This window comes from Corylus avellana, chromosome ca2 (assembly GCF_901000735.1).
Source record: "Corylus avellana chromosome ca2, CavTom2PMs-1.0".
Lineage (NCBI taxonomy): Eukaryota > Viridiplantae > Streptophyta > Magnoliopsida > Fagales > Betulaceae > Corylus > Corylus avellana.
Window position 1 is genome coordinate 32,259,803 of NC_081542.1, and position 13,137 is coordinate 32,272,939.

Below are 13,137 nucleotides of genomic sequence, written 5' to 3' on the forward strand. Positions count from 1 at the left end.
GCTCAATGGTGGTGGGCCTGGTGGCTGCCATCAAGCAACCATTACAGTGTTCATGTCACATGTTCTCAGCGGCCATGACGAGGTTGCCAAAAGTTCATAGTAGCTACCATAGGGCCGCCAAATGTTTATAGTGGTCACTATAGAATCTCCAAAAGTTCATGGCAGTCACAGGCGTTCATTGTGGCTACCATAAGGCTATCAAAAGTTTATGGTAACCACCACAAAATCGCAAAAAGTTCAAAGTAACAGCTCAAGCTGGCGAAAGTTCTTGTAGGTTTGTGGTCACCACGGGATTATCAGAAGTTAATGGTGATCACAACAGGGCTGCCGGACATTCATAGTGAATATTTTTTTATAAGTGTTCTATGTTTTATTTTTAAAAAAATATTGTGAAAATTGTTTTGATTTTGAAAACCGTTTTGTGAGTTATTTTGAAAAGTGTGCTAGTGATGGGAATTACATTTAAAAACCCGTTTGGATAACTTATATATGAGAAGAATTTTGAGCATTTAAAAAGCGAAAACAATTTTTTTTTAAATAATTTTCCAAACATATCCTTAAATGTTTATTTTCTTCTTTTGCTTTTGTTCTGCCTCACTTGCTTGTGACTCATTTACTGTCGTTTTGGTGGAATATTTTTTCCAATGAAAAAGTGAAAATGATGTATAGAAAAGCATCTATTGTTTTTCTTTTTAATTATTCATTGCTTCTTTTCCCAAAGAGGTGATGGCATTAACATTGAAGATGAACTATAGCATTATTGTTTGTTTTGTAGGAGGGTCATATTTTGTTTCTTAGACAAGTGATCTAAGATAGTCACTACCTTAAGAATAGTGCAATTGTTTTAACCCTTACTTATGTTTGGATTTTCTACTAATTTTGTAATCATTTCTAGTAGTGCATAATTTTGTAATAATTTCCTGACTGGGTATATATAATATGCAAAATCCACTCACTCACTACTCTCCCTCTCTCTCTCACACACACACCCATAGTCTTGGAATATATGCAAAACCCATAAATAAATTCACTTCTGAGCAATTTGCTACAATAGGTGATCAGTTACTCGGAACATGTTATTGCTAGTTTCTTGGCAAAGACAAAAAAACAATGAATTCCATGATGAAGAATCAGGGAGGATCCCCATTTCTACCATATGTGAAAGGAGCTCCAAAGCCTTCTGAAAATCTCCCTTCTTACATAGAGCATCAATCAAGGGATTATAACTTGTTATATCCAGAATGCAACCCCTCCCAACCATGTCATCCATGAGCTTCAAAACACTGCTAACTTTCCTCTGCCTGCAAAATTCAATGATCAGGGCATTGAATGTTGATGCAAGCGGAAAATAACCAAGATGAACCATCTCATTCACCAGTTCAAACGCTTCACGCACACATCCTTGTTGGCAAAATCCATGGATTAAATAATCATAAACAAGAACACTTGGAACTCCCCCTTCTCCAAGCATCTGATCAAAAACCTTCTTTGCATCCTCAATGGCGCCATCTGCACAAAAGGCTAAAATACTCATGCTCCTACCAATAGCTCTAAGAAATAACTTCCCCATCATTTTCAAAAATGCTAGTGCTTCATCCAACTGATTTTCCTTGTATAGACCATATAACACATTGTTATAAGGACTAATCTGCCTCCCACAACCCCCCTTACTCTCCTCCATTAGTTCCAAAATCTTAAACCCATCTTCCATCCTACCTCCTGAACACAAAGCCTTGATTAGTGTGTCGTATGTAACAAAATTCCAGTTAATCCCTTCTGTTTTCATCTCTTTAAACAGATCAAGAGCCAAATCCAACATCCTTTGCTCACAAAATCCAGAGATTAAAATGTTGTAGGTGTCTACATTTGGAAGGCAGCCCTTCCTCTCCATCTTCGTCAGGAAGGAAAACCCAACTTTCATTTTCCCTAATCTACAAAAACCCTTTATCAAAGTATTATATTCCACAATGTCTATCACACCTCCCTTAGTCTCCAATCTCTCCAAAATCTCAACAGCCTCAGTTACACGACCAACATTGCAAAGAAGTTCCAGCACCTTAGTTACTGTAATAATATTTGGCACAAACCCAAAACTGAAGCACATCATTAGGTTCCTTCATTTCATTCATCAAGCTCCTTGCTCTCCCAGTTTTCCCATTCCTGCAAAGTGCATGAAGTAATGTGTTATAAATCACGGTATTTGGTGTAATTCCCCTAGACTTCATCACTTGCAAAAGCTTAAAGCCATCGCCAATCCTGTCAGTCAAGCAAAGCCCTTTCATTAAGATCCCGAAAGTGTAATTATCGCCTTCAACACCACACCCCATCATTCTCTTCCTATAAAACGCTCTAGCCAAATCAATATCGTCCCTGACAAGAACATTTAGTATTGAATTGAAAATCTTCAAAGACGGTTTCTTTTCAAACCGAGAAACCAAGTCAACCACTTTGATCACTTGCTTAACCATACTCGCCCGCCCGAGACCACGGATGATAGTAACGAAAATGTCGTCATCTGGGGGTGACCCGGTTGAGTTGGGCATTTCGTCGAGCAGATCCTGTACAGTATCAAAGCGATGGAAAGCACATAGATTGCGTATTAAAGCACGGTAGGTGGACTGAGAGTGGGTGAAGTTGGGGAGTTTGAAGGCCCATCTGAAGGTTTCGAGGGCTTGGGAGGCCGATTTCTGGTTTAGTATCAAATGCACAATCTGCTGCTGGGTTGGAACAGGATATGGTGATGTGGAGGAGGAGGATGAGAATGGGGATGCGAATGAAATGGGTTTTGATTTTCGGCCGAGAAGAAGAAAGCTTTGATACGCTTCAGTGGAGAAGCTTGCAAGAATTGAAGAGTTAGAGATTTTGGGCATGGAGAAGTGCGTTCTTTTACGAGTAAGGCTGTAATAGAGCCGAGTTCGGGCGAGTTGGGTATGTTCAGGATCGGCTTGTTCACACTTTACTCGAGCTCGAGCCGAGCTTTAGTCAGGTACCTAAATCCTAGCTCGGCTCGACCCGCGAAGAAAAAAATAGTGTGCGAACTCGAACTCGAGCTTGCCTATCGGTCAAGCTGGGTGCCTTATCGAGTACTCGGCTCGCTTGGCTCGAGTACTAGACAAGGCTGGAATGTCGCCCCCCATAAGCACCCCACAGAAAACAGAATGACTGAAAAAAAAAAAAAAAAAAAATTAAAAATAAGAAGAAGAAATCCGAATCATTGAGGAGGTAGAACATTTTTTTCTAAGAAATCCACTCTTGATGTGAGACAGCCATGATGCAACCAACCCTGAACGAGATGATGCGTAACGGCGAAGATGCATCTCGGTGGCGAAGTTAACGGCGATGGCAGTTCGGCGATGAGGGGTCCAGGAGAAGAGACTCAAGTGAGAACGAGATGTGCAGTGGGGTGGGTTTTGCGCCGTGTAAGAGCAAAGTACAAAGCTGGAGAAAGCAACTAATGATGCTAAAGTCTAAAGATAAGATCATAAGATGCAAGAATGAACGGCAAGGATTAAATGCTTAGATCTAACGATAAATTGGCCTTTTGGGAATATGTGATCATGTGAAGCTTTTGGGAAGATGTGATCATGTGAGCGTCAAACTGGCCTTTTGTCGACAGAAACCATTTAGTTACTTTTTCTTTTTTAATTCCGTCTAGTTACTCTTTTCTTTCTTTTTTTTTGTGAGTTCGTTTAGTTATTTAGTATGCATTGATTGCTAACTTACTTAACTGGTAATTATATGTTCATATGGCGAAATATTAGACCATATGATAATGTGACTAAATTCAAATGATAATTCATATGATATAAAATATAAATTATAAAGATAATACTACATTTGTGATTGTAACAAATGTAGTATTCGGTGATATAAAATATAAACTATCACCGTGTCTTATTCGGTGATAGTTAACGGGCAGCCCCATGGTTGCATAAAACCCACTCGAGGAATTAGACAAGGTGACCCTTTATCACCTTATCTTTTTATTCTTTGTGCGGAGGGGCTTAGCACACTGTTGAGGAGGGCTGAAATGAACAATGAATTGACGGGTCTAGCTATATCCAGAGGAGGGCATCGTATAAATCATTTATTTTTCGCTGATGATAGTCTGCTCTTTAGCAGGGCTAATGTTATGGAATGGCAAAAAATTCAGGAGATCCTTGGAATTTATGAGCGAGCTTCGGGGCAAAAGATCAATATGGAGAAGACCTCAATTTTCTTTAGCAAGAATACCAATATGGAGGTTCGTGAGCAATTGTTGGAGGTGACCGGACTTAGATCAACTCAATGCTTTGAAAAGTATTTGGGGCTCCCGGCTCTCATTGGCCGATCTAGAACTCGGGCTTTCCAAAGTATTCAAGGGCGAATTTGGGACCGACTCCAAGGATGGAAGGAAAATTTTCTTTCACAAGCCGGAAGGGAAGTAATGCTAAAGGCAGTTATCCAAGCCATACCTACCTACACCATGAGCCTCTTTCAGATTCCCAAGACTTTGTGCCGCATAATTAATTCGATGATGGGAAGATTTTGGTGGGGTTTTAAGGAAAACTTATCACGGGTTGCTTGGATGAGTTGGGGAAAAATGAGCCTATCCAAAGACGAAGGAGGTTTGGGTTTTCGGGATATAGAAGTCTTTAATCAAGCTCTTCTCGCCAAACAAGGGTGGCGACTAATGCAAAATTCAGAGTCACTAGCTGGAAGAATAAGTAAGGCGAAATATTTTCCGGATTGCTCTTTTTTGGAGTCCAATCTAGGGAGAAATCCCTCATATGCTTGGCGAAGCATATGGAAAGCTAGAGATATTCTTAAGGAAGGTGTGCTGTGGCGGGTTGGAGATGGCAAGTCCATAAGAATATGGGAGGATAGATGGATCCCTTCAACTTCTACTAATCGGATTCAATCACCCAATATTTCCTTCCCTAGAAATGCACGAGTTTGTGAGCTCATTGACCCAGAAAAGCGGTGGTGGAATGTGCAGCTTCTCAAAGAAAATTTCTCTCCCCTGGAAGTGGACAGAATTTGTAGCTTGGCCATTTGTCCTGGTAATCGGCCAGACCAGCTGGTGTGGGGAGCTACTAAAAATTGTGATTATTCTGTTCGTAGTGGCTATCATTTAGCAAAGAGTGGATTGGACAGAGAACAGGGCTCCTCGTCAAACATGCAATCAAATAAAGAGCTATGGAGATCCATATGGAAATTCAGGGGATCGAAGGCATTGCAGATGTTTTTTTGGCGGGCTTGCCAAAATATTCTCCCTACACGAGAGAACCTACAGCGGCGACACATCATTTCTGATTCACTATGCCCTATTTGCGGTTTATATGTAGAATCGGTGAGTCATATTTTGTGGAGTTGCCAATCAGCAAGGGATGTTTGGCTGGAATGTCCTATTGCTATCCAGAAATCCACCAGTGATGACGCTTCATTTACGGACGTGGTCTGGAAGATGAAGGGACGACTAGGTGAAGCAGATTTTCAACTATTTGTTACAGTAGCCCGCCAAATCTGGTTCAGAAGGAATCAATTTATTCATGGGGGTGAGTTTCATACACCAGCAATGATTCTACGACAAGCAAAAGAGCAAATGGCAAGCTATGAATTGGTGGAGCAGATGAAAAGCAGGGACACAAGCCAGGCAGCTACCACGCGGAACATTAAGAAATGGGAGAAGCCACCTACTGATTTTTGCAAAATAAATTGGGATGCCTCTATATCAAAAGCAACGAATCGTATCGGAGTGGGAGTCATTCTACGGGATCATGCCGGAACGGTACTAGCATCCTTCTGCACGTCCAAGTCAGCTACCACAGATCCGGCCTCAGCGGAAGCTATAGCTGCATGGCATGCAACAGAAGTTGGTCGTTCCATGGGTATAAGGAGATTAATACTTGAAGGCGATGCATTAGAAGTGGTTCAGGCACTACGACGAGAAGACAACTGGAGAGGACGATATGGGATGGTGATAGAAGAAGCCCGAGCAAACTGCCAACCCTTGCTGGAATGGCGAGTTAACCATGTCCGCAGACAGGCTAATGTCTCAGCCCACCTCTTAGCTAAATATGCTATAGAAGCTAGTGCAGACCGTCTATGGATAAGGGGGTATCCCCAATGTATTCATGAAGTTGTCATTGCTGAACAAGCTTCTGCTTAAATAATAAGATGCGACCTATCTTTCCAAAAAAAAAAAAAAAAAACAAACATTTTTTTTTATAAACATTGTAATCTACTAATCTTCATTCATCCAAAAATAGATATCCGGAGCATAACATTCTAAACATAACAATAGCATATATCTCTAAATACATTGTTGATTCTAATATTAATCACTTAATTTTTGATATATATATGATCATATGATCTAACAATTCACATAATCTTTAAATCATGTGATGTAACACTTAACTATAGTTAGTATTTACTATTTAGTATGTTAATACTTGCTTGTATATTAATTTTTTTTGGAATCTTCACAACTCAAATATTGTCTATAACATACATAATAACCTATCGGGCTATTATAAGACAATATCTATGAAAAGTCATCGTCTCAATCAGTTTCAGATCCATAACAAATTCTGACGAATCATGTCTCTATCCGCTTCTAGGTCCTTGATTCCCTATCTTTTTTTTTTTTTTTTAATTTTTTAATTTTTTTTTTATTATTATCTTCGCTACTAGTACTTTATCAATCACAATCCACTTCGTTGTCTTTACCATAGTGACAATTCTTCTTTCTGCTTGATAACTCCTCCGTCATTGGTCTATGGTTTGCTCTCAGAAAATGAACCATAAGAAAACCAAAAACCGACCGAAAATCAAGTCCGTTATTCTAATTAATGTTAGATCATGTTCATGTGTATTATCATTCTAATTACACTAGGTCATACTTAATTGATATGTAATTAGAATGATAATACATATCAATGATATCATCGTATCATTGTTTTTGATTTTGTTTTTGTTTTTTGAAAATAGCTAACTTATTTAGCAATACTAATTTAGTATATATTAACTAACAAGTATGTATAATATATATTCATATACACACACACACATATACATATATACAAATATTAAGTAACATATGATTTGTTTTTGTCAAAATAACCTATAGTAAATTATACTAGGTTAGTAATTTAATATATTAACTTAGTTAATATGTTAGTTTATTAACTAACTAGTTAGTAAGTCTCTGCCTTTGGGTACTCAATTATTGTATTAGTATGGGTTTGTATACTTATGACTTATGTCATGTACAATTCTTATAACCTTTAGATAATGTGATCTAACACTTAACTTAATAGTAATACTAAGTTAGTATGTATTAACTAACAAGTATGTATATTATATATTCATATATATAATACTCATACAAATATTAAGTAACATATAAATTTTTTTGTTTGTCAAAATAACCTATAGTTAATTATACTAAGTTAGTAATTTAATATATATTAACTTAGATAATATTTCAGTTTATTAACTAACTAATTACTAGTTAGTATGTTAATACTAATATATAACACACACATGTATAATAAAAAAAGTATTATACATAGAAGTATTGAGTAACATGTACTTAATTATATTTACTTCATATATATTAATTAACTAGATAATATGTTCATTTATGATCTAACTAGTTAGTATGTCAACTAATACATACACATAAATATTAAATAATTCATATAACATATATTATTTAATTACTAACATACATATATATATATAGGGAAAAATATAAAAAAGCCTCCCAAACTACCAGCCGTTTTCGATTTAGCCCCCTGATGTTCCAAAAGTCATAAAGTAGCCCCACAAACTACCAATCAGTTACAATTTGGCCACTCTGTTAGTCAACACAGTCAAATTGGATGGAAAATGCAAAACGACGTCGTTTTGAAAGGTTAAGTTACTAAAATGCCATTTTGAGGGAAAAAAAAAATCAATTTAGAAAAGCCCGAGAAAATAAAAAATAAAAAATTAATTAAAAAAACGGTGGTTCAATGGAGATAGAAGTGCTGACAGCCCTGAGGCGAGAACTGTAGATGGTCGGCGACCCTGAGTTGGGGTTGCGAGGCTAGGCTGACATTGATTCAGATCTGCATAAACTTTGATTCCTAGCAATCTGTGTCGAAAACCAGACACACCCAATTGAGACAAAGGTTTTCAAACCAGTTTTATGAACCTTTGACCTCAGCATTACACGATTCTAATCCCAGCAAAAAACACACGCAAGGAGAAAGAGAACAGTACAATTCCAAGTCTCACAAGAAAGAGAAAGGAACTTCAACTTTTTTTTTCTTTTTCTTCATACAGTCAATGGCGTCTCAAACAAGAAAAAATCGAACCCATTAATCTTACACTTGAAGAAAACCACACAAAGATCGACAGCCCGGCGAAAAGAACCGGTTGCGACCCAAAAACCTACAACCTATCAAAGCTATAGAATAGATCTCTTCAACAAAAATGGAGTCAACTAGCTCTATAGATTTTCTCTGCCCAAAAAAACAAAATATTCAAAGGAAACTTAAACCTGCGATTTTTCCCAAAAATGTGCCGGGAAAATCGATGTGAAAATCAAAATCCAAAGAAACAAATTTGAAAGTGCGAAAATCTCTCTCTCTCCTTCATCTTGTTCTGGAAAACTCGAGGAAGCAGAGAGGAAGCTGGTTCGGGTTGCGAGGTGAGGCCGGTGCTCGTGGGGTGCCGGTTCGCCGGAGAGGCTAGGCGAGGCCGGAGCTTGCGGGGCACCGTTTTTTAATTAATTTTTTATTTTATTTTTCTCAAAACCACGTCGTTTTGTGGGCATTTTTTTAATTGATTTTTTTTTCAAAAGGGCATTTTAGTAACTTAACATTCCAAAACGATGTCGTTTTGCATTTTCCATCCAATTTGACAGTGTTGACTAACGGAGTGGCCAAATTACAATTGATTGGTAGTTTAGGAGGCTACTTTATGACTTTTGAAACATCAGTGGGCTAAATCGAAAACGGCTGGTAGTTTGGGGGGCTTTTTTATATTTTTCCCTATATATATATATAACTATTTTTTTGTAACATATATATATGAACGAGCTAACGAGTCGTGCTAACGAGCCGATTCGAGTCTTAAATGAGTCGAGCTCACAAGTCCCCGTCGAGTTTGATCGAGCGAGCCGGGTTTGTATCACTAACTAATCAAGCGGGTTTCAACAGTAACGATCGGGCTTGTATAGTGTCAAGCTCGAGTTCGGGTTGAGCTTAACCGAGCGGGTATCGAGCGAGCTGGCGAGTTGTATGAGCTCGCTTACACCCCTATTTATGAGTCTCGTCTTTCTAGCACTTGAGTGGTTTTGTCTCTATAGTGGGTGTTGAGTGATCATTGCCTGCGCTTGAGAAAGAAGAAGAGAAATGTTAGAGAAAGAAAAGAGTGCATCTTCTGTGTCGACGTTTTGTGCAACCAACACAATGAATGACAACTCAACATGTAGCAAATTAGAAAATAGGTATGCCTACATCTGATTATACATCAATTCATCATAAATCAAAACCAACAAAGAACAATACTTCACGCTCAACCCAGTTCACCGTCCTTCATGCCCAACCGCCAACACGCCCATCCCACCGCCGACACCACACCCAGCCCACCGGCACCCCTCCCAACCCACACCCAGCCTGCCCAGCAACCGGCACCACACCCAATTCACCAGTAAGTTGATTTAACGCCTAACCCACGCCAGCACGCAGCAACCCACACCGGAACGCCGCCGATAAGTTGATTTAACGCTCAAACCACGCCAGAATGCCGCAACCGGATTCAAAAATCCCACGCCGGCTTCAAACACCCAGCCCGCCCAGCCACAGGCACCACGCCCAATCCACCGGCATTTTATTGTTTTTTGTTTGGTCTGAAATTGTCTGAAATTGTGATTGGTCTGAAATTGTGATTGTGCGGGGAAGAGCAGCGCAGGTTGGGCGGCGTGGGCTAGGTAGAGAAGGCTTGTTGCAGCAAAAATCGTCGAGCTTAGTTTGGTGAAGGTTTGGTTTTGTTTGTTTTGATTTATGAAGGGATTATAATCCAGTGTACCCAAACCTATTTTCTAATTTGCAACATGTTGATTTGTCATTTACTGAGTGGGTTGGACAAAAGTCACCTTTTGTGCAACGTCCACATTGAAGATATTCTCTAAAGAAGAATTTTAACCAGAGAAAAGTAAAATTAATTCGAATAATAGAATTTGTAAAGAAGGGATTTCATAAGAATAATCTGCGTTTTTAAAAGATATCACAAAACGTAAAGAGTTTGGCATTGTAATTTAAAAAACACTTAATTTAAAATAAATAAATAAATATTTGATTTTTATAAGCAGGCTAGAGAATGCTTATTTGAAAAAGCGCGAATTTAAATCAAAATCATGATTTCACATAACAAATATTAAATAAAAAAAACTTTTTAACATGTTTTATCAAACATCTTTGCGATTTAAAAAATAGCAAATTAAAAAACCTAATTTTTAAAATCGTACTTATTGAAATCGCAATACCAAACGAACCTATACTTTCGTCAATTTTTAAAACCGCAACTAACCTAGGCTGTTATTAGGTTACGATTAGCAGTTGTTAGCAATTATTTGTTGTTAATGACTGCTCTGATTGTATACCCCTAAAAATGAATAGGGATCACGCTCCTTGATCAAGATCCCCAACAATACCTTACAAATTGCCAGCCAGTTTTTTTTTACAAATCTCATCTATTGAATCTATTGAATATATCTAAGTGCTTAGAGTAAGACACCTACTATTTAGCGGATGGCATATTCCTGAGGCTAAAAAAAAAAAAATCCCTCCAAAGGACCCTTTTTTTTTTTTTCAAGGTGGGAAAGGGGAAAATGGGATCCCTCCAAAGGCTTGCTTCTTCTTTTTTTCATCTCTTTAGCGAGGAAAAAAGAAACACCACCAAAAAGCTTTGACATTTTGCAGATATTTCGGACGGCAACTGGTATTTCTAAGGGAGAATCTGAGAAAAACTATCAAGTAGGATAACACTATTGAACTGGTATTTCTCTTTTGAGCTCTTTGTCAATTTTCATTGTTTATTTTGATCTTTTTGTGGGTTTTGCTATATATGGGTTTGGGGTTGCTTTACTGCTATTTGTTATTTATTGTCTCCTTGTTTGGTTTAGTTAAATTTTTGAAAGTGTAAATTTTTGTAGAATGATCTTCAGGAATGATTTCTCCCGTTAGGGTGGAAATCCAATGGAAACTAAGAGAATATGAGAACAAATGTACAATGTGTATTGATACCTAAAAGTGTTCTCATGGGACTCTATTTATAAAATCATCATCACAACTCTTGGTCACAACTCTTGACCAAGAGTTGTGTTTCTTAGGGTTTCATCTATAGCAGAGAGCGTCGTCGGGAGGGGGAGAACCCCTATTCTTCCCCTCCCCCTCCCCCTATTTTTCGTCGAGAGCTAGCCTATTTACATGATGTCCCTAGTTTTTTGAGCGTTTTCTTCCTCCCCTTTCTTCTTCACCCTTTTTTTATTTAGGTTTTTTTGGATTGGCTAGCCAGCCCCCAATCTCCCCTCCATTGCCGGTCCCACGTCGTCGCGAGCCCCATCTCCGATTCTCCCTGGCTCTGTCCGGGTCCATCGCCTCCTGCCGTGGCTGTTTCCTCGCGTTCCAGCCAATTTTCCCCCAGCAACCTCCCCTCCGACGTGGTACTTGTGTTGGGTTTATTGTTTTTCTTGTTTTTGTCTGTGTTGTTTTTGTTTCTTTCTATATTTGTTGTTGCTGTGGTTTTTGCTTATGTTTGGTACTTTGTGGGTGCTGTTCTTGGGGATTCACTCAAACCTCCCCTTTTGAGTATGCCGCCGATCTCCTACGCGCCTTCTTTGCTGCCCACAGTCAACTACTGGGCCTTTTCCCGTGTCCCCACCGTGACGAGCTTCCAACACCTGACCCCTTTCGTTTTCTATTTTTCGGTGAATGCGCAATCGGCTTTTCTTCCGGCTGATGTCATCTGCGAAGCGTGTGCTATTTCATGTTTTGTTTATTTCCTAGTATTGTTGGCTTCCTTTGGTTGTATTTCCGTTTTTTCCATGTAATTGTTCTTTTCCTTCCTGTTTTATTTCCCTATTGTTTGTTTGTAATAAGGCTTTGTCCTCTCTCTATCGATCTGCCACCTTCGGGTTATTAGCTTTGGTTGGACCTTTGAGTTGTGAATGTGAACGTTATTCTGGCTTTCGGGTCGAAGAGGATGAGTTTCGGCATAGGAGTTTTCTCCTCTCACCAAGGAATAAGAGTTACCTATGCATTTGTATGAGTTTGTCTGGTGCAGATCTGTTATTTAAATTGATGTCTAGTCATGGGTTAATGGATTGTTAAATTTTGGATTGTAATACATCATCGTTGACACTTGTAACCTTGTAGTTTCGGCTATTGTTGCTTCAGAACTTCGTTCTGCATTGTTTGAGCTTTATGCTCGTGTTATCAATGAATGAGACTATATGTTACCCTTTCATGTGTTTCTTATCATATTTACCATATGGAAATTAATTTAATTATTACATTCCAATAGGATTAATAAGGCGTGAGGATGACCACACTTAGAATAGTTTGATCACCCTATGCACCATTAGAAAGTAATCGATGTAGATGAGTCATAAATTTTAATGCCCCTAAAGCGGATTTTTTTTTATTTTTTTTAATATATATAACAAAAACGGTGAAGATAAGGGAGAATCTCATGTAGTTGCTCTACTATTAAAAAATAATAATAAAAAAAAAAAAAATTGCTTGCATTCTTTAAAGAGAGATGCTTAGCTTCATTAAAAAGTTCATTTTTTTGCCATTTTAATCATAGCTGGCATGACCCATTTTCCAGAAATCTATTAATTTATTGTTTAAAATCTATTAATTTTAAAATGGGCAATGCCACTTAGAATTAAAATGGTCAAAATATGAATTTTTTAATGAAGTCAAGCATTTCTCTTCTTTAAATAAGGTTTTTAGTGATTTTACTTTCTTTTTTTTTACTCAATATATTGCTTTTTTGTTTTGTTTTTGTTTTTTTTTTTTAAAAAAAAAAGAGCACACTTTAATCCAAACCTAAGCATAAGAGCTGGTTTAAAAAAAACAAAACAAAACAAAACCT

General features: G+C 38.0%; 1 pseudogene; it reads right to left on the reverse strand.

Annotated features, from left to right (window-relative positions):
• Positions 1–1,045: 1,045 nt before the first annotated feature.
• On the reverse strand, positions 1,046–2,870 carry LOC132169616 (pentatricopeptide repeat-containing protein At2g17525, mitochondrial-like; annotated as a pseudogene).
• Between the last annotated feature and the right edge of the window lie 10,267 nt (positions 2,871–13,137).